The sequence below is a fragment of the Lissotriton vulgaris genome, chromosome 9 (assembly GCF_964263255.1).
Source record: "Lissotriton vulgaris chromosome 9, aLisVul1.2, whole genome shotgun sequence".
Taxonomy (NCBI): domain Eukaryota; kingdom Metazoa; phylum Chordata; class Amphibia; order Caudata; family Salamandridae; genus Lissotriton; species Lissotriton vulgaris.
In genome coordinates, this window is record NC_141697.1 from 965,275,718 (window position 1) to 965,302,695 (window position 26,978).

Below are 26,978 nucleotides of genomic sequence, written 5' to 3' on the forward strand. Positions count from 1 at the left end.
ATGGGAAATACTCCCTTTACAATGTCAACAAAATGTTGTTCAGGGGTATCGGTTTGATCAGTATCAGTAGTGTCTATCATTCTAGGTAACCTATGCAAAGACAAACTTCGTTTTTCCAATTGATGATGTTTATGATAATCAGATGGGGCTATATACACTGGAGGGTACAAGAAAGATAAGTAACAACGCCCAGACCATCCTCGAGGGAGCCAAGTATACGCAGAGTCTCCACACACAAAATATACATTGGGAGAAGTGAGCAAGGGAGGGCTACTATAAGTTACAATCCGATAGGTGTAATTGCATATGCTCCTCCATACCGAGATATGACCAGTTCCTTGAATAGATAAAAGGTGAGGTATGATTTAAAATAGGTATTGGGAGTGCTTCATCATTAGTGACGGTCCGTTCACTAAACTGCCGGAAATACTGGGTATGATTGAACTCCTCCAAATCCATTAATTCATTTTTTTGCCATGTTGAATTTGCATTCTCTGTATACACATTCATGCAGGCTTCTGGGTCCAAGGACCCCTGACCTCCATTTCCCTTTGGGTCATAACCTTGATGCACTTCTATATACGCTAGGATCATGTCGTAATCCTTTTCAGAATATGGTTGCTGATCTATTAAGTAGTGCATGTACATTACGGGAAACAATTTAGACCAAGATTTGCAACTTCCCAAATATGATAAAGGTAGAGAAATAAACTGATCGTGCCTATGCATAACAGAGGGTAAGAGACCACAAACCCAACAAATTGTAGTGTTGGTAGCATTATGAGTTTGATGTTACATTTCAATGAAAACATTTTTACTATAAGTCTGGCGATGTCTCTCTTTATGTGGGGCCATCGTATAAAACACATGCTCAAGTGGAGGAGTGGTATTCCCAATAACCTTATGCGCAGGATATTGAAATTCTAAATATACAAATACACTCATTAAAATAATCAATAAAACAGTAATGCTGACTACAAAGCATATTTTTACACGTGACGTCCAACTGGAGAAGACAGAAATATAATCAAGTTGACGACGGGGTACAAAAGGGAGTTCCTCAACGGGAACGAAACGAGCAAAGGGATACATGCTAGCTAAAAGTACAATACTAATCTGGGGCTGCGCAATCCGGCCTGCTAGAGGGTTCTGCTTCCCTGTGTCCATCTAGAGCCTCACAGGCAGGCTCCTATCGTTCATCAAAAAGATTTTTAAAGCAATCCTGGCGTTGGAGTTATTTTAGCAATATAACCCTTGAAGAAGTTGCAACCTGGGCCTTGTTGATGCAATATTGTCTTTCTTTAGAGCAAAATCAAATGTTCCAAGCTCTCATCGAGTTCAGTCCAGTGTCTCGCTCAATACCTCAGATAGCTTATAGTGAATCCTACAACTCTTTCCTATCTCCTAACACCTTCATCTGAGATGCCACGGTGTTTTCTGGGCCGCAGGTTGTACCGCAAACGACCAGGGGGCATATTATATCAAGGGATTTATCTCTGCACTTTTTTGGCTTTAAATGCCAAGAAAGCGGAGATAAAATTATCTCCCTATCAGCAACAGGGTGCTAACACGCAAATTTGCATGTTAGCATACTTTTTCTCTACGCTTCCCTTGCATCTCTAATGAGATGCAAAGGGGGCGTTCCAAGGAAAAATAATAGGAGAAATGTTGTCAAGTGACATTTCTCCTATTATCAAGGATATCGCTAACCCTGTTAGTGATAAAAAAAAAAGCAGGGCTAACCGCGGTTAGAGCTGCTTTTTTTACACCTGGTAATTTCCTGACTTAGCCATGATATCCTATGGAAGGTGGATATCATGGCTAAGTTTGTGAGCCCCTATCATCAAGCTAACGCCAAACTTCAAGAGATTATCGTTGGTTTTCCAGCGATAATCTCTCATTTGGCAGTTAGGGTGAGGATTTTTATCACTTCTGAGATAAACGTTGCTAATAGCAAGTTATCTCAGCGATAATTTCCGGCGATGCTTAGCGATAAAAAAATCGTTGCAAAGCCTAGTTAGTGATAAATATCGCTACTCGTTGGTAATATGCTCCTAGGTTCCTCCTGATCGGAGAACAAAACAGGGAAAGGTGCATTCCCTACAACAGGAATAGGATGGGCTTCTGGTTCAGCACCCAACTCTGCTGGCGCTGTTATCGGAGCTCCCGGAGATTCTACAACTCCCTCCTCTTGCCCTTCACCAACTTGGAGGGCGTCAGAGAAAGGAACAAAGTATATTACCCGCTCTCCTTCCTGGGTCAGGATATCTCCACTTTTCTGCTGGTCATACGGAAGCGGGAGAGGCAACCTTTTAGTATGCGCCACGTGCGTCCAATGTCGCTTTCCGTCCACCTTTACTGCTGTTGGGGTTGCCAGGAGGACTTGATAAGGTTTGGTCCATTGAGGCTCCAGACTAGACTTCCGCTGGTAATTCCGGATTAACACCCAGTCGCCAGGTTCCAAACATTGTCCAGGACCCCCTGGAGGCGGCTGCAGTACTGCTGACACCTGTTGATGAATGGAACGCAAATCTTTAGTCAAAGTATACAAATAATCTGTCATCATAGGGTACTCAATGTCACGGAAAGATTTTGGTCTAGGGACACCCCATACATTAGCTGGCCGTCCAAAAATAACTTCATAGGGGGACAGTCCAGCTCAAGAGTGTGGTGTAACTCGTATAGACATTAATGCTAAAGGAAGCGCATCAGATCATTTTAACCGGGTTTCCTCTTGTATTTTAGCCATTTTCATTTTCAAAATTCCATTATATTTCTCAACTAATCCGCTCAGGGAGATCCCGGAAAGGCAAGATGGCGGCGGCTCCCTAGACCGCTGTGAGACGTCCTCTGACCAGTGCCTTAAATCCATGGGCTAGGAGGTGTCCTGGCGAAAGAATAGGGACCTACTTTGGTGAATACTAAGGAAAACATGAAGATTTTATCATAAGCGGGGCAGTGGATACAAATAATGCATGGAACCTACCCGGCAGGATTAGCTGGTCCACCATCTCTAACAGGGAGGTCTCGCTCACATCTTCGTTTGGTGGCCTCTGTTCTCGGCTTTGCGCTGCTGAGATTCTTTTCGCAGCTCCGAATAAATAAGGACCTTGCCAGTATCCGGTACGGAGGTGGCAAACCACAGAAGCAATCCATCATCGTGGCGGAGACGGATTCTGCTGGTCTCACAGAGGAGATGGCCCCGAAAAATGCAGCAGCGGTCGCAGCCGCCTCCAAAACTCGAGTGGCTAAGCAAGCCCTCCGCGACCTTAAACTGGCAGCAAGACGCGCCGGCGCTGGCGGATCTGTGGCCGATGAAGTTACCGGCCCCGATGTTACACAAGCACAGATAGCTCAAAAACATCCCAAGGCGACAAAAACACCAACTACACCAGGCCCGGCCCCAGGCCCCTCAGTGATGGACTTACTACGAAAAACACCCGCCGGCTCCGCTCCTGCGGTGATTCCTCCCTCCCCCTCTGCCTACCACGCAACAAGCGGGACGCTGATTGCAGCGGCTCCCGCTGCTCTCACTAATGCGGATTTGCTGTCTGCCCTTCCTGCTCTTCCTGGAGCGTCAGTCTCAGCCTCTGGAGCGGCAGTTTCTACAGAGGTTGCAGAAGCTGACCCAGCCGTGGTGAAACAGGGCACTGCACACGCCCAGGCGAATGGCGGATCAATGGACGCGCCAGGAGTGCCTGGAACAGAAGGAACAGAAAGAACTCCTGCAAGATTAACAACGCAAGTAGCAATAGCAGATGGGCTTAGACCAGCGCAGGGTGGTCCGGAACAGATCCAGAAGGAAGGTAGGCCTGCAGTTATATCACATCTAGCACAGGCTACTTCCACCCTCCACAATGCCATATTCTTTTTGAGCCTTAATAATGCAGTACTAACTCCAGTGCAGCCCCAGACGAATATCCTGCCTCCTATGACTGTTTCTTCTAGCCTAATTAACGAGGATGCTAACTCTCTGCTGCATCTAAGTAGCGATCAGGTTCTAGTGGTCCCTCCATGTGATCTTAAAGGGAGGACGGGTTTAGTGTCGGACACAGACAAAGAACCATCCGAATTTTTCACTATCTCTGAGGGGGCTGAGGATCCCATATTGTCTCAAGACCTAGACACAGACTCAGACTCAGACTCCTATTCCTACTCTGACCCTGATCTTCATACAGGATCCAACGTGAGCTCACAGGAAAGCGACCCTGATGCTGCCATAGGCGAATCCAGAGATAGGAGACATACAGTGCTAAGAAAGAAAAAAGCCATCACGGTGCTGATGGTTTGCTCTGGGATTATTCTCCAGCAATAGCCTCTGGTTCACAGGATCCCTCCTCCAGAGCCCATATTGGAGACACCCCTTTTCTTGAACAGTAAAATGCCACCTTAACATCTGTTATGGACACGGTGCTTCAAGCAATAGCCTCCCATAGAGAACAGACCTCAAAGGATGGGCGTAGGGCTCAACAAGCATTACACAAAGTTCAAGGCATAGTGCGCAAACTCTCTAAATCAGTAGCAGCCTCTAATGCAAGATTGATTGATATGGAGGATCGCATAGTAATTAATGAAGCTGAAGCCACTGGTGTTAAAGAGCAAGTAGACGCTCATGATGCAGAACTTAAGGATGTTAGGTGGAAACTGGAGGAAATGTAAAATCGTATGCGACGTAACAACCTTAGAATTCTAGGTATTCCGGAAAAAATTGAGGGTGACAATATACGCGTATTTGTGATCCAGCTATTCAAAGATACATTCCCTGAATTGTCCACCTGGAACTGGGAGCTAGAGGTCCAACGCGTCCACAGAACACCGCCCACAGTAAGGGCCTCAATCTCGCAGGGCAAATATCCAAGGGCAATCTTAGTGTATTTTGGTAACTTCCTTCTTCGCCAAGCTATCGCAGAGAAAGCAAGACCAGATGCCCACCGATCTAGAGGTGAAATCTCATACCTTGTAAGGCCCGATTTTTGCCACACTACAGTGGAGCGGAGGTGGCAGCTCCGTCAATTGATTAAGCCTTTTCTGGAGAAAAATACTCAGGTTTATCTGAATAATCCTGCCACTCTTAAAGTCATCTATAAGGGCCAAATCAAGTTCTTCACCTCGGAAATCAAAGCAAAAGATTTCCTAGATAGTCTGAACTAAAGCTACATTTAACCATTTCTGTATGACACTGGACCTTATTGTTCAAACTTGGTGGAATTAAAGCCAACCGATCGATATACAAGTTTAGGATTTAGAAATCTATCTGATTCAGGAAATAGTTATAAAAGTATCTTTAATGGTATTACGTATTCTATATTTCCAGATATTTCCTAACCGGCTCTGGGACTATCTAGCTTCTCAGATTCAGTGGTAGCTGGAGCTTCATCTGTATTGATCTCTCTTGATAGGGTCCTTAATGTTTTTTATAAGGTCATATATAAGGTCCCATTCCCTTTTTATATTTGTCTTTTGTTTTTTTTTTGTTTTTGCACCTCTTTCTTTAGCCCAATTATGGGTTCTAACAAGATATTAAATTTATATGTGTGGCACTGGGTAGGGGTGTCTCTCCATCACAACAGACTCTTGCTAGAGTCTAAATGCCTCATTGGGTGGATTGTGGGGGGGGGGGAATGGGGAGGGGGAGGGTAGGAAAAGGGGGGGGGGGGACGCAAAAAAATGTGCAAATTCACTCGAAAGGTAAAACACATGCAAAGATTTTATTTTGATTGGCATCAATATGGTAGAAAGCAAAGAACCAGTATAAAACATAAGGTTAGCTGTTATTCACGTGATCAATATATTAAAACCGGGATAGGTTTGTATCATATTAAATGGGGAGAGTGAGTTTATGTTCATGGAATGTGGCAGGACTTAATGATAGAAGCAAAAGGGCTCAGTTATTTCAACTAACACGTCAGAACCCTGTAGACATACTCTGCCTACAAGAAACACACATCACAGCTGCCGACAGAGATCTACTCAAATTACCTGGGTATAACCTCATGGTAGCCACATCCCAATCGTCTAAAACCAGAGGAGTAGCTATTTTAGCTAAACCTATAATGGGCCTCCCGACTCGCAGATTGGCTGATAAAAACGGCAGATGGGCCATAGCTCAGCTAAAATTTGGTCTTACGATATGTGCAATATATGGTTCAAACATTGATGATCCTACTATTTTTCAAGAGCTAGAAATCGAATTGGCCTCCTGGACAGGTCCACTAATTTTTTGTGGGGACTTTAATATTGATGTAGGAGTGCTCGTCGATAACTGCCTGTCCTTAAGCTATAAAGGGCGCAAACCAAAGGTATTTAATGCACTAAGGCAGCTGATGGAAAGTCATAACCTATTTGATATGTGGGATCTGTCAGGTAAAAACACTGATTGTCACATATATTTTTCTCATCCCCACAACAAATATGTCCGAATTGATTACGTTATGTCATCTTTGGAGGGTTAAGTATTATTGATATAACTAAGTCCCCCAAAACAATTTCGGACCATAACGCACTTACTTTTATCTTTGATACTGCCAAATTGGTAAAACCAAAGACCAAATGGACCTTTGATAGAAGACTCTTGGTCAATCAGGAGTATACAACATACATTAAAAGATGGGCTCAAGGTTTTTTTGATTGTAATAGGTTCAGTGCGTCAAGGATAATTGTCTGGGATTGTTTTAAAGCTGCATTAAGGGGAGAAACCATTTCATTCGTAGCTAATAAAAGGAAGAAAGAGGATAATGTTAATGCACAGCTCATGCAAGAACGTTCTGATCTTGAGACCTATCATGCCACTCAGATAGGTCAGGGTGACTCAACTTTAGAAACTGTTAAAAATACTGATTCTAAAGAATGAAATTAACAACTCCTTAATCCAGAAAGCTGCCGAAACCTATCAGGTAAATAAAACCAAGCTATATGAGTCAGGGGAAAATGTTGGTAGGCAGCTATCATTACGAACACGCCAAATACAATCATATAGTAGTATAAAGATGATTGAATTTGAGGGCAAGGAATATACATCCACGCAGGATATTGTAAATGTATTCCAAAAATACTATCAGAAACTCTATCACAGTGATGTTTCATACTCTGATGCTGATATCACAACATTTTTGAACAGCTGGCTCCCAGATCAAGATTCAAGCACTATGATCGATGACGAGATTAGAGCAAATCTGGACAGAGAAATCACGCTTACTGAGGTAGAGATTGCCCTATCCGAACTTGCCAATGGTAAAGCGGCAGGCCCCGACAAAATTCCCCTAGACTTATATAAAATCTTAGGTAGTCAAATAACACCCTTTTTATTAGATTTGTTTCTTGAAGTACAGTACCACTCAATCCCGACGGACTCCTGGAAACAAACGAATATAGTAATTTTCCACAAAAAAGGAAAACCACCTCATCTCCCATCATCATATAGGCCGATATCCTTGATAAACTCTGATTCAAAGCTCTACGCCAAAGTACTAGCTAATCGGCTGAGTAGGGTCATCAAACATCTCGTATCCCCTTGGCAACACGGCTTTATTCCCGGAAAGGGCACTACAGATCATACCCGGAGAGCCATTACCCTTTTTGATATCATGGGCACCACGGGGGGCGAGATGGCGATGATTCTCCTCGACGCCGAAAAGGCTTTCGATCGAGTATCATGGCAGTTTCTATGGAACATCTTGGAACGAAAGAACTTTGGAAACAACTTTATTAAAGCCATTAAAGCCATATATTCCAACCCTAGGGCAAAAACTTCTATATGCAGTGCTGAGTCAGAGTTTATTGAGGTACAAAGAGGTACAAGGCAGGGGTGTCCATGTTCCCCGATTTTGTTTGCCTTGTACATAGATCCCCTTATCCTAAAACTCTTGTCGACACCTTCAATCCAACCAGTTAAAGTAGGCTCATATTCCACCAAAGTCATGGCATATGCTGATGATGTGGCCGTTATGACCACCAATCCTGCCGGTGCAATTCGGGAAATTGAATTAGTTACCCAGGCCTTTGGCACCTATTCAGGATATTCCCTAAATAGGGATAAAACTATGGTATTAGCTACTAAAAATATTCAATATGAGAGTCCTCTTAAAGTTAAAGAAGCTACATATTTAGGAATATGCCTCTCTACTGAGGTAGATAAAATTAACCATCTAAACTACACCCTCCTTATTGATAAAATTAAAAAAGATCTTAAAAGAATAGACAACCTACATCTATCTATAATTGGAAGGGCAAACTATATAAAAATGAACATCTTTCCACGGATTCTCTACCTTTTTAGAGCAATCCCGTTGTTAGCTGGAGCTAACTTCATTAAGACCATCAATTCTACCATCTCTAAATTTATGTGGAGTTGTGGTAAGATTAGAAGAGCCCTCCGTTGGATTCCGCTACCACAGGACAGAGGAGGACTAGCTATTCCTAATCTAGAACTATACCTATGGGCAACATTAATTCAATCTATGGACCCTTTACTAACTGGTAAAAAATCCTCTCTTTGCCCCCAGACTCATAGATCCCTTCGATCTATGAACTTAGCCTTGGCGATAAGTGTAAGGGGTTATTTTTAAGGCAGGTAGAGTCCTCGTATTACAAAAAAATTAAACTGAAGACAGTTCTAGATGCATGGGCTGTATGGAAAGCTATTTCCAAATACCTATCTATTCCCACTTTTACAAAATATACCCCTTTGTGGCATAGCAAGATTATCTCCCCCTCTCTTAATGATACTACCTCGCAGAGGTGGGAGCGTTTAGGTATCAGTACAGTCGGTGACTTTTTAGGACATAATATCCCCACCTCTTTTGAATCTTTTCAAGAAAAATACGCCATTCCCACTTATGATTTCCTCAAATATTTTCAAATATTGTCGAGCATTCATAACGTTATACCAATAATAACAATACTAGATAACTTGCCACTTCTTGAATCTATAGGTAAAAAAACTACAAGAATAGGGGCTCTTTATCAGATGTTAATGGATAAAACCCCTGATGATCTTGAACGAACCGAACAATCCTGGGCTATAAAACTATCAAACCCCAATGTAGATATTGATTTCTCAATTGCTCTATCGGCAAAATACTTTATAGCTTCCAACTTAAAAGCACAATACTATAGAGTTATATACAATTTATATTACACACCGGCAAAATTATTTACTTGGGGTCTCCGAGCCGACGATAATTGCCCAAGATGTAAACAACCACTGGCCAATCTACTACATATGTTCTCAGAATGCTCGGAACTGACAAGGTTAAAGACCATGATACTGGAGTTTTGGGCCCAGGTCTTTGGACATCAGATAAGAGACTCATTAACTCTGTATATATTAGGCCATGATGAATCTTTGGGTCACAATAGTGAGGAACAAGCGGTTGTTTTTCTGGGGTATGCCGTTTTTCGTATCATTCTGGCAGCTCGTTGGAAAGACCCGGAACCCCCTACTTTTCGTATGTGGCTAAGTCGATTCCTCTCAATTTATAAACAAGAAATTGCAATATATGCTACTAGAGGTAGAAAAGCAAGAGCAGTTGGAGCACAGATCTGGGACCCCATCAGTAGATGGTACACTAATGAGAGGAGTTATTCAGTTTCTGCCAGTGATTAATCAATTTTATTTATATATTTCTCTGCTTACCTGACCTTTTTCCTTTTGTATATTGTTACTGTGCCAATGATACTTTAAATGTCTCTTACTCTATCTGTATTACTCAAGCTACGACATGAATTGATATAATTTTTTGTATTCTGTTTTTCTCCTGGAATTTGTATTGCGTATGAATTTGCCAATAAATATATAAAAAAAAATATATATATATTTCTCAACTAATCCTGCAGACTGGGGGTGTCGGGCTGCATGAAATTTCTGAGTGATATGTAATCCATTACAACACATTTCACTAATTCTGCGTTAAAATGTTTCCCGTTGTCTGACCAAATCACTTGAGGAATCCCATATCTTGGGAAATACACTTTGATCAAAGCTTTTGCTGTGGCCAGGGCAGTATTTTCCTTGGTGGGGTAAGCCTCCGCCCATTTGCTAAAGGCACACACTACCACTAGGACATATTTTAGATTGTTAACTCGCTCCAACTGAATATAATCCATTTGGAGCACCTCGGAGGGTAACGTGGGTGGTGCAAAGCTTCCAGTAAGCAGTGAAGCACAGATTCCCTCCCTCCTGGATTATGTTGTAAACAAACCATACAATATATAACCAAATGGGCCGCTGTTTTTGCAATATTGGGATTATTCCATACAGGATCCAGTAGAGCACAAATTCCTTTCGCCCCAATGTGAGCCGACCCATGGGCCAGGGTGACTACAGCATAGACTAATGCATTGGGTAATACCCATCTTTGTTTGTCTGTCACATCAACCCAGCAATTATTCTCATCCAATGTCCCTATTTCTTTCTCCCAATGGTCTAATTCTGTGGGAGTTGCTTCATTCTGTATGACCCGGACACTCTCCATTGTATTATCAAACATTTCTGTTTCTGCTAACCATTTGGCTGATGTTGTCACGAACAAGGTGGACATTTTGGATTTCGCAGTTTCCTTCTCAACCTGATCTGCAAACGCATTCCCTTAACTACTTCATCCACTACTGCTTTGTGCGCACTACATTTAATTACTGCACCATTTTTGGGCAAGGTTAGGGCTGTCAGCAATCGTAAAATTAAAGCACCATGCTGTATTCTCTGACCATGGGATATGAGGAACCCTCTCTCCGTCCAGAGGCAGCCAAAACTATGCACAACGCCAAAGGCGTACTGACTATCTGTGTAAATATTTACTTCCAGTCCTTCACTTACTTCACAGGCTCGAAGCAACACTATTAACTCAGCTGCTTGCGCTGAAAATAGGGCACTCGTGCAGTTTCAACTATGCTATGAAGGGTAGTGATGGCATACGTAGCTGTTGTGGTGCCATCTGGTAACTTGAAACACGGGCCATCCACATACTATTCTCCTTCGGGGTCAGATAGTGGAGAATCTGTGAGGTCTATCCGTCCCGTCGTTTCCTATTCGGTCCGAAATATACAATCATGTACATCATTGCTTGGTGCATTCGAAGGGAGGGGTAGTAACGTGGCTGGATTCAAGGTAGCACATCGTTTAATAGTTATATGTGGAGCAAACAGGGTTAATTCGTATCCAGTTAATCGTGTACTCGTCAGGTGCTGTGTTTTGGTTTTATTTAACAATGTGTCCACAGCATGCGGTACCATGACTGTGAGATCAGTATTCAAAATGAGCCCCTCCGACTGTCGGATGGCGACTGCTACAGCAGCCGTTGCTCGCAGACAGCTAGGGAGGGCTCTGGCGACATTATCCAATACCGCCGACAAATACGCACAAGGCCTTTGCTTACCACCAAATCCTTGTGTTAACACAGAAAGCGAACCGTCCACCTCATGCACATAGAGTACAAAAGGTTTTCGGTAGTCAGGAGTACCCAAGACGGGTGAAGAACAAAGTGCAGATATTAAAGCATCAAAAGAAGTCTGACATTCATCCATCTAGGGTAAAGGTTCATGCACTTCCTTAGTAATTACTTACAGGATAGGTTTAGTGAGCAAAGAAAAATTAGGGATCCATTGGCGACAGTAAGAGGTTATGCCAAGAAATGCACGAACATCACTTTGAGTACAAGGTACAGACATATTAGCAATAGTAGCCACTCCTTCAGGGGTTAGTCTCCGCCCCCCTTTCGACAGTAGATGACCAAGGTAAGTCACCTCCTGTCGACAATATTGAAATTTAGAAAGAGATACCTGTTAGACCTGTCAGCCCTAGGGTGGTCTTTCCCTGTGTTTTTCGCCCTTGCCTCATTTTTCCCACCCTCTTTTTCGTTGGCCTTAGGTCTCCGAGCACCTTCCCATTGCTAATCAATGCTAAGGTGCAGGTGCTCTCTTCCTCCAACATGGCTGCCACAGGCCCCTGCTACTGCAGAGTGGTCTTTTTAATAGCACCCTAGTTGCCAGGAGCTGGCTGGAACCCTTAAACATTGTTGCAACAGAGCCCGCCTTTTTCTCCCATAGCTAGAGTAGGGAAGCTCCTGGAACCTTCCAGAATAGGGGAGGGGTCTGCTTTTGCTGCCTTAGAGTGTGGTCACCTGACCTGAGCATATATAAGGAAAGGACAGAGACTTTTTAGTTAGTTGGAGCAACACTGACCTGGGGTAACCTACGCAGGAGACTTAGGCGGTAGGGCCTGGACAGGGAACTATGCCACTGGGGGTGACAGGGCTTAGGCGCTGCCCACCAAGCTGAGTGAGGGACCCTGATCTAGCCCACTGATCTGGCCCGGCAGGAGGGGAACCCAGGGACCACCTGCAGTGACCTGAGCAAACTATCTGCCATCAGCCTCCAACTCAACCCCCCCTCCAAGAATCTACCAAGGGCGCAGGAACCATCTAGTGCTGAGAAGCCTACTCATCTGTACCAACCAGGGCAACTGGGGATCAACCAGGTATTGGCGCTGTGTCACCCCTGCGCTACTTGACTCCACCTGGGTCCCCTTTGCTGTTCTGCCACTGTTGTGTGGCCTGTCCTGCTTGAACTGCCTACCCAGCGCTCTCCTACTGTGCCCTAGAGAAGCGCTGTTGACCCCAGCGCTTAGGTGCGCTGGCTAGCGCTGTGACTCCCACCTAGGCGCTAGGCTCCTCGAGATCGCTGAGCCACTGAATTGCCCCTGGCTCCCACGCGCGTCTGCCGCGTCGCGCTGGAGCCCAAGAGACTGACCGGCCCTGAGCGCCTCTTGCCTTCTACTGCACTCCTGTGTGGGGCCGTGTGAACTCACCACCGCGGCCCGGTACAGCGTTGACGGTGCTGCTGTTGCCCCCGGGGACGTCGGAGTGGGCCCTGTTGTGACTGCCGCGGCCTCAGCAATGACATCTGCCCTCCTGCAGCGGCCCCCGGAGCCAGGAGAGGGCCGCCGCCACATCCCTGCTGCTGCTCGTCACAGCGGCGGTCCGGGCGCCTGCTCTGCTGCTTCCCCCGGAGGGCCCGAGGCCTGAGAAGAGCGCCGGGGAGTTCCCCAAGGCCGCACTAGGCCTTAGAGGCAGGAACACTCGCCTTACGTGACGGGGGCGCCTGGCCACGTCGTTGGCCGGGCCCCCGCCCCTTTGCCGCGCAGCCATTGGCCTAAGCTGCCGCGCCCACCTGAACTGCCTCCCAATTGGCCGCTGTGGCCGAGCCCCCCTTCGCGCCTCACTCTCGATTGGTTCCCGGGCCTCCCATGTCACCAAAGGCCCGGGGACAGGAAACCACCCCGCCGGAGGGCTCAGAAGAGACTGAGAGCCCTCCACCCATGAGACACCATCGCAAGGGGCCGAGGGGGCCTGAAGAAAGAGGTAAAGCCCCTGGGGGGGGGGGGCGGAAGGGGGGAGTAGGCCCTGAGTTCCCCCCTCCCCTGGGGAAAGCTGAAGTTGGGCTCCGTTGGCCCTAATTGGCCCCCTGTTAAACTGATAAGGGCCCTGAACGGGGCAAGGATAATGATAAACCCCCTTTAGTGAATGTGTGACCCTAAAAGTTAGCCCCTGGCTGGGGCATAGTTCTTTACAGCTTGTGTTCACAAGGAAGCCAGGCTACTGGGCATATTGACCTGTTTGAGTGCTGAAACGCCCATTCCTGGTTAAATGAAAGGTTCATTCCTGCCTAATGCAATGGTTATTCTGGCCTAATGAAATGTTGGCTTTGCCGGATGGGATGTTTGTTCTCTTGCCTAATGAGATGTTGCCTGATCTTTATTGGAATGTTTTATACTCCTGCCGAATGCAGTGTTTCCTGAATGCCTTTAGTCACTCAATGAAATGTTTATTGCTGAGTAAAGAAACGTTTATTCCTTTAATGAAATGGTTATTGAGACATGCTACATTGATTATTGAACTGCCCCCTTTGCTCCCCTGTGGAAATGCTTTGATGTAAATGTGTAAATGTATTTGAGCTTATATAGCGCACAGCTACCCGCAGTGGGTTTCCCGGCGCTTGCTTAGGGAACCCGTCCTGGTATTCCCCTGCGAGATAGCCCCGGCAGGGTATCCACAAGGTGAAAGCCAGGCATCCCGCCGCGAGGGGCCGTTGTGGAGATTAAGCAAGCTATTGCCCAGAGTCGCAGAGTGTGAACCCGTGAGTCGAGAAGGCACCGGAGCGAGAATTATCGAGTCCATGGAATTTTTTTTTAGCCCAAGACCCGCCGAGGCGGGGAATTGAACCCTGGTCCAGGGCCGATCTCAGCTTCCGGGTCTGCCGCCTCTAACCCCTGAGCCACACTTCTCTTGATGAGATATTGATACCTTGAATATTGATTATATTGATTATCCTGATTCTAGATAAAGCTTATTGATTTGAATCAACCTAACTGGTGTGGTGTCAGTCATTGTGTGCGTTCCCTGTCTCAGGGGATGTTTGTGCTGTATGGTCACTTAACACCTAAGATTTTGGGTGCCTACGTGCTCGCACCAAGCTACCCCTTGTGGGATTGGAGACCCCAGTTCCTACAATACCTTATTACCATTAGCAGCTAAATGAGATAGTAATTTAACGGTAGCCTCCTTGCAGCCTTCATCAGTGTCTGAGGCCATCAACAAATCTTCTACGTATTGGAGAAGTACATTACCAGCAGGAAGAGTCAATTCATCCAGAATAGCTTTAAGAGCTTGACTGTATATATTTGGGCTTTCGGTGTAGCCTTGGGGAGCACGACAAAATCTACAGCTGCGTCCAGATAACGAGAAGACAAAAATATGTTTGGCTCTCGGGGTGTATTGGAATGCTAAAGAAAGCATTCTTCAAATGAATAACCGAGAAATATTTCGCGGTGGGAGGAATCATTGTCAAAATGGTGGTAGTGTCTGAAACCACCGGGTCCTGAGGGACCACAATCTTATTAATCTCCCGTAGGTCAATTACTAATCGATAGGCATCGATGTGATCATTGTCACTATCAGGAGGGGCCTTCTTCAAAATCGGCAATATCGGGCTGTTACAAATATTTGCTGCTGTTTCTTCAACCACTACTTTATCTATCAGATCCTGTATAATGCCCAATAAAGCCTGCTCGCCAGCCGGTGAAATCTTATACTGAGGAATACGGGGTAAACGAACATTGTTTTTCAGTGTAATGGAAACTGGGGGTATTTTCAACAGTCCTACAGCAGTGTCCCCTATAGCCCTCAAAGTGGGAGGGATACTCGCTAATTCGGGAGGATGGGGGTCATTTTTAGTAAAACATTGTTTAGTACATTTTTCAGGAGATTGAATCGTCAAATACACACCATCTGGAGAACAATACATTTTAGCATTTAACCTTTTTAACAAGTCCAACCCCAACACATTTTCCCCCCAGTTTGATGTCAATAAAAACAGAGAATCTACAGTCACAGGGCCTATGGTTATTGGAATAGGAGCAGAGATGGGGCTTACCACTGGGATCCCAGAGCATCCTACTGAAACGTTATTATGGCCAGACAGAGTAGCCCCCGGGACCAGTGAATGAGCAATGGAACTATTCACTCGCCCTTTCACCTAAGGTCCTTGCTGATCAACGGGTACTATCACCTGGCCCCTTCTCTGTCTTTGGCTGTCCTATGCATATCCATACCCACCATCATCTTCGAACATACAACTCTCATTGTAGTACTGTCTGCTTCACGGATTATCAAAGTAGTTCTTACCCGTCCCACCCTGGGAAGCGTCCTCGCGATACATGCTCTTTCGATCCGTACCTCCTCGACCTCGTCCTCTTCCCCTCTCTGTTCCGGTCTGGGCTAATAATAGAGGACACTCAGCGCCACAATGCCCCTCCTGTTTACAATAAGAACACTGGTTTATTCCCAGAACAGCAGATGGGCATCCCCCTCTACTCAGACTCACCCCTCTTTGAAACGATCCTCTACCACCCCTCACAGCTCCACGTCCATGAATAACTTGCTGCAACAACACTCGTGTTTTGAGATCTTTAGTCCTTTTCTCTGTTTTATCCTTACTCTCATTTTCCTTATGTTTATAATACAGAGCCATACTCAATATGATCGAGGGAGTAGAAGTGGTCCAGGTGCTCTCGGCTGCCTATAGGCGAGCCAAGACCTCCGGTAGCAGATTCGTTACAAAGCGATTCACAAATAATCTTACCCCGCCTTCCACTGACAAATCCTGTCCACTGAAATCAATGAATACACCTTCGAACCTGGTGAAAAAGTCTGAAACGCTTTCGTCTTTCTTATGTTTGCATGCTGTTAATTTATCCCAGTCTGCCTTCCGGGGATGGGATTAAAGAGTGCGTATAGGTAATTATTTGTCCTGGTAGAGCCAGTATTTCTGCTCTAGGCTTGTCTCTTGGTTTCTGTTCCTTGTCCCAATCTTTGAACTGGTCCCAAGTTCCCCCTAATTCGGCGGCATGGTCAGTGTCGTGCACTTGACACCATACATCAACTTGGACTAATAATCTAAAGAATAACTCAATGTCTGCCAAAGTCATCACAGCTGATCCTGCAGCCTCGGTGAGCTCTTTGTAATATGCAGTTGGATTCTTTCGGGGGTCGGGAAGATGTGTTTTTAAGGAGAGAACCTCACTTTGTTTCCATGGGGTGTATACCCATTGTTCTTGGAACCGGGATTCCACCCGAGCCCTGGTCACCTGATTATTACCATCCCTCACCTCCAGGACCTCAGGGTGATAAGTAGGGTGCACTTCTCTCATAGGATGTTGGGAGTCGAACAACGGGGATTTTAAGTGTAATCGGTCTCGATATTTCTTCAAAGTGGTCACCCTTTTATATACATCCTCCAATCCCATTTCATACCTATACACGCTATCTAGGACGTCAAATAGTACCTGGGTCACTCGCCCGTCAGGGAAAATAGATTCCCACCGGGAAATTAGGCAAGTTGCCATGTGTTCTAATGCTAATTGTTGCATGATGGGTTCATAATCCCTAAGAGTGCTCCACACATCAGCAATGGTGTAGATAGGATTCAGCATCCATTTGGATGTTTGGTCCATAATGCTCGCCCTTTCTTCCTGTCCTGCAGATGATCTAGTAAACAATCTCCGGGGCTCTACGTTTCCGGCTTCCAGAATAGGGGTGGCGCCTTGTAGTGTGGGGGTCGCTGCCAAGGACCCTGGAGTCAACATACTAGCTTTTGGAGGCATTATTATCGGGGACAATCCTGGCACCGAAGTTGTCCTGGGTAACAAAGTATGTAATTCCGTTACTGGAGGAGGTAATCTTAAGGTAGCCGTCACCTGAGCAGGGGCAGCTGCAGCAGCAGGGACAACAGGGGCTGCGGGCGCAGCCGGAGGCACCACAGGGACTGCAGGATATACGCGTTGCGGTGCATAAGGAGGTGGTGGGAGCATCTCCAAAAGCTCCTCTATTTCATCCTTAGGCTCTGTACGTGTGGCATAACTCTTATCTACCTGTAACCTAAAATGTCTATTCGAAGCCTCAATGCCTTTTTTTACCTGCTCTCTGTCATGTGCGACAGCCTTTTGTGTAATTGTTTGCCCTTGCTTAATTTATTTTGTACAGTTTTTCCTCACGCATGCGTCTTCGCTTCGCTTCCTTTTGCCACATTCCTAAAGAATCAAACATGGCTTGCCTACTTCTCTTCACAAACAAACGGTCTTGCAAGAATTGAATTTTCTTTTCAACAAAAGACCCAGTTAGGGGCCACTGTAATTCTACATTTTCTTTGGTATATTAGTGCCATAAAGTATTAAAGAAAATAGGGGAAATACCATGCTTTACATACATATCATGACTTGGGCTGCCCTCCGGTGGGGCTGGTTGACTTTCGCTCAACTGTTGTTCTTTTCGTCGACATCCACATCCAAAACATAACTTACCAAAACACGGCATTCCTATATCAGGGACTCTATTTCAATCACAAAGCAATCAGACTGACATGGCCATGTCTCACACATTCATACATTCATCGCTAAATTCTCTTTTTATCATCACACAACAACAAGCATTCGTTCATCAAATCAAATCGACATGTCTTTCCAGATAAACAGAGCCCGTCGACTTTCGGTATGGAGAACTGACAAATCCCAAAAATATACTAAAAACAGGCAGTTCAGAAACTACCCAGAATCCGTCAGACAGGTTTTTAGCCACAGACCGGCCTACGGACCATCCTCCGACCTTCCTGGTTCACCTTCAAAGCTATTCCGACTAAGCCCGCTGCCTTAGCGTCGCTTCGGATGTGCTAGGAAGGCTACCCAGGTTCAGCAAACAGGCTTTTCCAAGAACAGTCCAGCCGGGTGTACACCACCAGTGCTACACCTAGGCGTCCAAGCAAGTTTCTACAATTCACCAAATAGCTTGTGGAGCATCCACCCGTGCAGCCACTCTGCCGCCCCGTCGGATCTCCAAGTTCTCCGTGGTCCACCTGACCACTAATTCCAAATACAGTTAACTGTTTCCAAAAGGTTTTCAAAAGGTACCATCCTAAATCAACAAACAAATCCACTCACCTGGTGCACGCAGGTCTGATTGCAGATTTCCGCACTGCCAACTCTTGTGACCCATACATGGTCACTCTTCCCTGTTACACCCGTAGGACTCCGGTGAGGGGCCAATAGCAGCCTGGGGTCTGCTGGTCACGGAAAGCAGAGCAACCCAAAACGTCTCCGGTCGGTACACCCCCGCGAACAAGGCCATCTCCTTAAATGTCCTCTTCAAATCCGTTTACGCGAGGACGAAATCTCAACATGGAGTGCCGGCGGAGTCGCCAACTGTTGTAATGTAAATAATTTATACCTATGGAGCTATACTTACCAATAGCCCCTATACCAATTATCAATAATCAGTCAGTTGGCAGTGAGGAAAGTTCAATCGTTTATTAACAAAGTACTCTACGCAGGAGAGCCTCCCCACGACCTCCACCCTCGAGGTCCGCAGAGAAGACTGCTGGCCTACATTCAAAACAGGGCATATATACCTTTTCGTTACACACATGAAACACTATAATAGGAAAAGTACCAGCCGACCTTCGAGATCCCAGGAATGACCATATATGGCACACATAATTGGTTTCATTATTAGACACGGCTATTGTGGGTATAGGTCAGTAGGGGTGACTCCTTTAAATCTTAGTGCTAGGGAGGGCAAGAACGACGCCTTCAGGAATGTGCTTATCGCACTAGCAGCCAGATGCGACCTTGGCTCCCAAGACAGAAAGGAGAACTTCCCACATTCAGCTGTCCACTATAACTCATATTCGTGCAAGGAATAACACGTGATCTCCACTGAAGCCTCAGCAACAACATATGAACATGGCGCTGGTCTTGCGAGGGCCTAGCCTATGTACAAAAACAATCAATATACTTCTTTAAGAACGAATAAATGTAAAATACATTCTAATAAGTGCAAAATACATCCTACTAATTCAAAGGTAAATACTTATTGATACATCATGCTAATACAATATATATCAACAGTACGAGCTTATTATATTTTATACATGAGTACGGGGAAATCAGATTTGTATGCTTCAGTTTAAATCTGGACAATATATCCTGGTGATCATGGATGAGTATTCACGTTTTCCTATTGCCCAACTTGTTGCGTCTACAAAAGCATCCAGTACCATACCTGTGTTGGATGAAGTGTTCGCCGTCTGGGGCATTCCCAAAATAGTAAAAACAGACAATGGGCCTCCATTCAACAGTCAAGATTTCACGGATTTTGCAAAACATCTCAATTTCAAACATCGCAAAATTACACCTTTGTGGCCTCAGGCCAATGGTATGGTAGAAAGATTTATGTCCACACTAAAGAAAGCCATTCAACAGGCCGAACTGTCACGGAAAGACACTCAAATGGTTTTAAATTAAGTTTTACGAGCTTACAGAAAAACGGCCCATTCCACTACCGGCAAGTGCCCCGCGACCTTAATGCTGGGCCGGCCAGTGCGCACCAGGATACCCATGATTGACTGGAATGATAGAGCAGTGTCACAAGACTCTGATCTAGATGACATAGCTGTCACTGATTGACTCAAGAAGGAAAAAATGAAGACTTATGCGGATCGCCATCGGCGAGCGGCACCCTCTCTAATTCAAGAAGATGACTGGGTACTAGTAAAACAAGAACAGCAAAGGAAAACAGACTGTCGTTATCATGAAACTCCACTAGTAGTCACCAAACAAAAAGGTACTATGATCACTGCTGAATCGGATGAGAAAAGAATCACCTGGAATGTGGCACGCTTTCAGAAATGCAGCCCTCAAGTCAAAGAACTGCTTACTGGTCCTGTCAATAGAGAAACAAGACCTAGTGAGACTGAAACCAGTGACCAGATGCCGAGAGTGATCTCTGATGGAAGAGAATCTGACGGTCCGGATGTCCATACCCGTCCCCACGGAATCATTAACAGACCGAGTCGTCTGATTGAAGAACTGTAACTATGTGACATTTGTTTTTGTTAAATGTTGAAAGAAGTCCGGACTAGCTCATTTTGATAAGAAAGGGGGAGATGTAATGTTTGCATTAAGCTGTGGGACGTCCTCGGCTGAGGAGGCGGGATGAGGGAGGGACACAGGAAGAGGAGGAGCCTGCCCGGAAAGAGGTAGTTGCAGTCTGAGATAAGAAAAGAGAAGACGTGAATAAAGATAGATCGCAACTCATCTATCTGAGTCTGAGTCCTTTGTAGCCAGGACATTACATGCGCTAGGCGTGTGAATCAGTGCGGGGGAGGGCAATGGAGTTGGGAGTAGGTTATGATTTCAAATATGGAAGAATAGAATTGTTGGAACAATAGGAAAGCTTTCTGAAGGGAGTTTGGGGAAAATTGCTGGGAAGAGTTTTAAGTTGTTGGGATTGTTTATGGGTGGTCCTTGGAGGTCGGGGGTATTTAAAAATATTAGTAAAGTTAATGACAGTCTCTAAGGCGAAGCTCATGGTATTATTTTGCCATTCGATTGCTCACGACTGACAAATAAAAATTGACGTTTCCACATACATTGGAGTGGTGCATTTTGGGGGTGTGCTTTCCTGCCCAAATTCATATAGAGACAACTGCATCTCTCACAGCCACTGCACAAGCATACAATTTGCCTGCGCAATAGTACGAATAAAATTAATAAAGTGCTCTACCATTTCCCACAATTCCCTGGTAATCCGCCTATGCTCAGCCAGCAGTTCAGCCGTACTCATTGGACAGTGTGGAACGTCGATGTACGTGCTGAGCGTGCAGCGTGATGTACGCTACAGGAGCACATCAGAGCTACAGCTCTACTGCTGCTCTGTTGTTGCCGCCATTCGGGTTGTGGCCGTCAAGCTACACATTTAATGCTGTCGAGTGTTTGTTGCAGCGGGATATTACTGCTGTTTTGCACCTGCCTAGGGGTACCCCTGCTCTTACTTGGCTCTGCCGCTTCTAGGGGTACTGCAGTTTTGAGGATCTTGATACACTATGGCATTTTGGGAGAAAGGGTTGTGAATGACTGTGAGTGAGCCTACGAGACTTTGAACCAAAGTGGCACCGCTACGATGATTTAAAGGGAACACATCGTTGGAGTAGGCGAGTTGCACACCTCAAATGGTAAATTATTATGACCTATATCAAATCATGTTTGTTCGTAGTTGTTGGGCAGGCTAGTAGGTAAGGAGGCTGTAAAAGACTACTAACATTACTGTATTGTCTCTTGCCAAGAGAAAACTGATAAAGAGTCTACTGTAAAAAATAAAAAAAGAGGGAGAATTTTAACCTCAAAAAGACAACCATGGAGCATTCAGCATGATTTAATAATAAACGTAATACCAACTATGACTCGTTAGTAGATGGGGAGAATTGTGTATGACTGTGAGCCTAAGAGACAGTGAACCAAAGTGGCACCGCTACGATGATTTAAAGGGAACACATCTGTGGAGTAGCCGAGTTGAACACCTCAAATGGTAAATTATTATGACCTATATCAAATCATATTTTTTCGTATTTGTTGGACAGGCTAGTAGGTAAGCAGGCTATGAAAAGAATACTAACGTTACAGTATTGTCTCTTGCCAAGAGAAAGCTGATAAAGAGTATACCGTTACAAAAAAAAGAGAATTTTAACCTCAAAAAGACGACCATGGAGCCTTCAGCATGGTTTAATGATAAACTTAATGACAACTATGACTCGTTAGTAGATAAGGAGAATTGTGAACTGGCACAACCTGAACTATATAAAAGTTCGTGGGGAAGTAGGCTTCCATAAATAAGGACTTTAGTTTAGAAATAGAAGTACAAACAGAAATCTCCCTATACTTGAAATGTCTCAATCTAAATTACCTTTGCAACTAGTTTTGAAATATTTAGAGCCATGACTTTCTTCACCACAACTCACTGCAGAATTATTAAATATCCTTGGGATCAGCTAAGAGTTGCGACTAGGTGAATATTGGAAAACAATAATCCTGGTAGTCAATTTGAAGGAAATACGGAGCAGATAAATGACATTTTGAGAAGTGAAGACAAAAATATCTATTTTGCCTTGATTCTTCGGTCGAGCATCCTGCTCAAAGCTTGACATTTTATTATTGTTTCATAATACTTTACACGGCATATTTGTTATATCATTGTGAAATAATAATGCTAGGAAGTCTCGTACTGACTTGCTAAAAACAATTTGTGTAGAACTATGGGAAATAAACTATTGTGAGCCTTTTCTGGTTATACCTGTTGAAGTAAATTCAGAGGATAATGTTTCAAAGGGTGCCAAGGAAAAAGGAAATAAGATAGTGAATCTATCTGTAAATATAGACTGTTTCTAAAAAAAAAAGGAACAATTGTACTTTTATTAGGCGAGGTTATAGTCGTAAGTACGGCTATTGAGTAATAGATTTGGGAAATGGATAGGCCAAAAAAATGGCCCGGAGGACCAATTCCATTATGGAGCAGAGTGGCCGTAATAAGAAATTACGGAGAGTGGGAAGGTTAACGAAAAACTTTGATAGGTATTACAAAAATTAGCATCTCTAAAGGAAGTCGATGAAATATAAGGAACATATTAAAAAAAAAATCTAGAAGCAAAGAACAAGAGAAAGGAGAGGTTGGTATGAATAGGCGTACTGGTATCGAACATAGGCAAGGGACAGCTGTTTGGCAGAATGAAAGATAAGGTTATAAGATCGTATCAGCTGAATAATGGAGTCGAGTGGAAGTTGGGGATTTGAGACAATAAAGCATTCTTAAGCGATAAGATTTGTGGAGGGTTGTGGAGAAATTATATGGTTTTTACGAATGTATCAGTTTTGCCAAATCCAAGAGCAAGATGTTATTTTAAAATTTAGAATTGGGTTAAATCCATTTTATGCTCGGTCTGGGATAGCCAGACAGCTACAGGAAACCAAGGGCATTGTACATAAATGTGGATTACGTATGAAATGTTCTAACATACATTTATTTTTAGATTGTTTAATTTTAGCAGCTGAAAGGCGTACATTTTTAAAGCCAGTTTTAATTAAATATGTTGTGAAGTCATGCAAGAAAGCAATAACATTTGTATTCGCTATGCAGCTTTTAGCTGTAATAGGTGCTGTGAGAAACATTTTATCAGTTGTATAAACCCGTGAAATTAATTTGGTTTGATTCTATGTATAGTTTGGTGCACTATGATATTGGGTGTATTACTTTATATGTATTGTAGTTTAATTGTCCATAGTCTAAATAAAGTAGATTTTTTAAGTGAACTGTGCATTAACCACTGTTGCATTTCTCACAAGCAGTTTGCCGGTCTCACTGTCAGTTTTTACAGAGTATTCCATTAATGTAGAGACTCTCGACTATTGTACGCTGCTCACCGGGTAACCCATTCCCTGTGACTTCTGTGTCCTTAGTATTGTTTTGATACTTTGGGCTTCTTACTAAAACACATCACTTCAGTGTTCCTCTGTTCAGCTGACTTTTTGTCCTTGTCCAACCTTCTCACTGGGCTCCTGCCCATCAGCCAGTGCTGACACCATTATCCAGGGGTTTTTGAAGTTGTGTGGCCCCCAAACTATTCCTACGTGATCACAGCATCTGTATCCATCTCTTCACGGGTCTCCTCAGCCAGTAAGTCAGCGGCTGCTCCTCATCTATGGATGGGTTGCGTAACCCCCGTGTTAAGAGCCAGCTGAGGGAAATGGGAAAAATAAAATTATAATAAATTTAATATATTGGTTTTATCATTTTATTTTTTCCTTTTCCCTCTAGAGCCAGCCAAGTCTGAGTGGGACGGGATTTGGCTGTCTTCACAACCGGCAGGGGAGGAGTAATGTACCATTATGCACACTTGGGTTTCTCCAACCCAGTTGTGTTGCACATCTGGGTTGGAGAAAGATCCCAGACTCCCAGGCACTGTCTTGGGCAGCAAACCAAGCCACTCAGACCAATCATGACACTGCTCTCATGCTGTTGATAGCAGCAACATGATTGGGTGGGAAGCCTGTGCTGATGTCCCAGGAACTGCTGGGATACCACTAGGAGAGAAGAGGAGCACTGAGGTGGCCGACAGCGTGCGTAACAGGTACGTTTAAAACATTTTTAATAACTATTTCCTTAATTCCCCGTCAGTCGATACCCCCTCCACTTTCCCCCCACTTGAGTTTTGTAGCAGCCGCCACAGAGTCAGAGTCCCGCGGCATCTCTATGCAAGCTTTTTTTAACAACTCATTACTAAAATCTCATATCTGGAGGATAAGGTCTTGATACAAAAGTATGGAGCTATTCAGGTAAAGTTAAGTTATGTATTTCATATTAGGCCCTTATTTACAGCCACCCAGCCTAATAGCTCGAATTAGGGCTCCATGCTCCCTTCAACCGTAGTCTGCCCTCAGGCTTCAGACATCAACATTGCATGCATCAACAATTCTCACAGCATCCACACTCGGCCCTCACAAAGACACATCATGTCACTACACAGTCCTCCAGCAATCATATACTTGTTACATGACCTCTGCCTCTTTTTGTCAGACCTGACCAGGAGGAGCATGGGTAGGCTTTCCCGCATTTAGCACATCTCCATTGTATTTATGCTGCAGTGCCCTTATGCTTGGCTACAACTTTTTAAAAGATAGTGTGGTTTTTCTGCCCTAAATATGACTTGTCCCACCCAAATTGCCTTAATGAGTGGTGTAACTACAAAGGATCTGTTCATGTTTCACTGAGAGCTTTATAAATTAAACCAAACACTTTAAAACCTAGTGACAATGCCACTGGCAAGGAAGGGAGAAAGCTCTTCAGCTTCAATACATTCAGGGGATGGGTTGCATAGTGATCCTTGAGGCACAGGGTCAAGAATGATTTTCATATAGCTGTGTCTGAACTGGGGTTGCGAAGTGAGCTAAAGAGTGATGATGGATTCAACCCAGATATGTGACTGGGGGTGAGTGTCTGAAAAGTTTCAGCGCGCCGTCCATCATCTCCTTGTGTTTACTGATGTCAGAGTATCACCTCTCATCAGCCAGACTAGCTTGACTCCATTGGCTTGGAGAGCATGGGACCAATGTCTTTGGCATACCCTTCCCTCTTAAAGCAACAAATGCAAAAAGAACAATTGATGGACGGAATGCTGAAACAATGTCAAACATTCACCCCAGTACAGAGATCGGGGACTGAATCTATTGTTTTTTTGCACACCAGTATCATTTAATTAACAGGTCATGGGCACAGGAAGGTCTGCCTTACTAGAGACTTACAAGGAAATTTAATGTGCCAATTGGAGATAAGCCCAACTAACACATTTTAAGGAGAGACCACAAACATTTTAGCAGTGGTAAAGTGCACGGAGTCCTAAGGCTAACAAAAACAAAGTCAGCAAAAACAGGCGGTCTGAAGCAAAAAGTTAGGGGAAAACCACACCAAATATGCCAGGCCAAACTGAGACCCACTTTAGGTGCACATCATCACGAACAGTTCAAGTACTCTGGTTTTGAGCATCTCACTTAGGAAAATCATGCAGTGCACCTGCTAGGGGAATCAAAGTATTATATGTAAGTAAACTATGAAATCAGGAGGCTGTCAAGGTGTGACTAAAACATGGACTTTTGGAGGCGGTGACAAAGCAAAGGCGCCATTTCTTCGACGTAAAAATAGAACTGAGGAACCACAAACTAACATACTCCATGCTATTTCCAGCCAAACATGGAGTGGAAGCAGAGAGGAAGGTGTGGTTCTTTGCGACGCCGGAGGAGGTCCAGTACGGGCTCAAGTGGTGGTGTTGAGTCACGGATCCCCGAAAATCAGGGAGAAAACAGGGCAGACAAACTTCGGCGGCGGCACAATTGGGAACAGAAGAAGCAACATCAGTGAACGTGGCAAAGGACTTGGGAGGTTAGGAATGAAGACCCCTTACCCTCGAGGGACAGAGACGTGTAGCAACAGACCTTAGTTGCAACGGAATTCCCCACAAGCGGAAATACGCCAAGACTGAATAAGCGGTGCCCTTCTTCAGAAATGACTATTACTGTACAGACTTCTACGGAAGTCCTGCACTGATCCAGAATAGTTAAGAGACATGATCCAGATGAATTTATGGACGTTTTGGTTCTATTTTTCTCTACACCCCTAGATAATTATTGAATGTACTATTTCATCGCTAGTCCAGTACGCTAGAGACACAGGGATGGACTTGGGGAGGTACTGGAAATGCTCCCCCACAGAGGTACCAGGGAAAGGGTAACAAGCGATCTGCACTGTTGAGGAGGGGGATAGTTTTTAATCTGTCATGCAGGGAGGGGAAAGGGCGGGTGGTGGGGAATATAGTTATTGTTTATTTTGCTGCAATTGTTTGATATTGCCTATGGTACAGCTTGGCTTTCACCTAATGTTCCAATTTCGATATTCTAGTCAACCCACTCAGACAGACGACTCACATGACACAGGCAGCCACACTAGTTAATCGCACCACATCTACACCCACTGTGATCCCTCCTGGTGGTCAACACTCATCACTTATATCGTGGAATGTGAATGGCCTCAGAGACAAGCTGAAGAAGAGTCTTA

At 44.5% G+C, this 26,978-nt stretch overlaps 1 pseudogene; it reads left to right on the forward strand.

The window, feature by feature from the left end:
- The first annotated feature begins 2,971 nt into the window (after positions 1-2,971).
- On the forward strand, positions 2,972-5,151 carry LOC147692621 (uncharacterized; annotated as a pseudogene).
- Positions 5,152-26,978: the final 21,827 nt, after the last annotated feature.